Source organism: Cyprinus carpio, chromosome A21, assembly GCF_018340385.1.
Source record: "Cyprinus carpio isolate SPL01 chromosome A21, ASM1834038v1, whole genome shotgun sequence".
Classification (NCBI taxonomy): Eukaryota; Metazoa; Chordata; class Actinopteri; order Cypriniformes; family Cyprinidae; genus Cyprinus; species Cyprinus carpio.
In genome coordinates this window covers 2,160,309-2,162,174 of record NC_056592.1, presented here as the reverse complement: position 1 = coordinate 2,162,174, position 1,866 = coordinate 2,160,309, and positions in this window count along the sequence as shown.

Below are 1,866 nucleotides of genomic sequence, written 5' to 3'. Positions count from 1 at the left end.
TCTGCACGGCGTGAATGACACAGTAATGCGTTTAGCACCGCGCGCTTGATGCATTGTGTAATTATGTGTGTGGCGCACACCTGCATTCACAAACACCTTACTCATGAGCCTCACAGAAACATGCCCGCTCCCTTCTTTAGGTGGGTATTAATGGAGCTGCCCACAGATCTCCAACCCCTCCCTGACTTTAATACGATAACAGCACAGACACTGAATGCTGGGAAGGCAGCCATGAGAAGAATCAACACATATTTACACATCACACCCATATACACATGTTCTACGGGGGTGTGATCAATATATACACAATAAATATGCAGCCTACTTAACTAGATGAGTATTCACAAAATAAGTAGTATGGTATTATTCTTTACGTTTACATTCTTAATTAAAATATAGGAATATAATAAACACACAGCACCATGGTATGAATAATAAAACAGTAAACATTGAATAAATATGAAATAGATAACACTCAATAAATATGATTCAATATAAGCATGTATTTATATAATAAATAAATAAATATAAATATTTCTAGACACGTCTGCTTGACCTGTGAAAGCTCCTAATTAATATAAAAAATATATATATGGTTAATATTTCTAAATATTATATTTATATTGGTATATTTCTAAACTATTCTCACTAACAGACCGTATATTTTCAGAATATTATTTAATGACAAAATAACGTGATTACATTGGATTGCACCAACAAAAGTCATTTCTAAGTGTCAGATCAGGTACAAACAGCTTTTTATATTCATAAATTAAAAAAATGCTATATCAAAAGAGTATGTGCTACCATCATTTGATTTATTAAATTAACTTAAACTCACATATCTATGGAAGTTTGTTTCCAGTATGGGATAAAATAATCGCGACTTATTTTCTCGCAATTCTGAGTATGTATATATCTCACAATAAATGCAAGATATAATTTCAGAAATGTGAGATAAAAAGACGCAATTCATGTAAAAAAGGAGGGAAAAAAATCTGAATTGTGAAATAAAAAGTCGCAATTAATTTTGAGAAGAAAAAGTCAGAATTGCGAGGAAAAGGTTGAATTTATATCCCACTAATTTTCTGGGTTTTTTTTTTATCAAAATTTTATTTTTATTTTTTCTTATTAAAATTGAATTGTATTGAATTGAATAAACTTGGAATTGAGAGGAAAAAAGTTTATAACTTGCAATTATAGAGAAAAAAAAATTCAAGAAAAGACATTTGAGTTGTATTTGTTTGTTTAAAATTGGAATTGAGAAAAAAAAAAAAAAAAAAAACAATTTGGCCTTTTTTTCCCTCGCAATTACATTTATTACTCAGAATTGCAAGAAAAAAAAGGCCAAATTGTGAGATAAACCATTGCAATTACCTTTTATAAATATATATTTTTTAATCCCATGACAAAAACAGGCTTCCATACAAACTAAATATTAATAAATAATTAAATCTGTCCTTTTATTTAAAAAAAAAATCCAATAAAATATTTTACATTTGTTAAAAACATTCAACAACACAGAACACTTTCCGAATCAATGCAGAAAAACACATGACACTGTGTGTGTGCATTTATTAAAAAAAAATGTTATTGTGTTTGTGATAATTTTTGTTTATAGATGTTGATATGATAGCATGAGTATGCTGGTAGACTGCACTGATGTTGTGTGTGTGTGTGTGTGTGTGTGTGTGTGTGTCTCCTCCCATAGCGAGGTGCATGTCAGGTGGACACGTGTGTGTGTGTGTGTGTGTGTGTGTGTACTTTTGGTTTGGAGGGAGGGCTGGGTGGGTGTGAACTTTTGTTTAGAGTCTCTCTCTCTCTCTCTCTCTCTCTCTCTCTCCCTGATTCACGACACACCTTCTG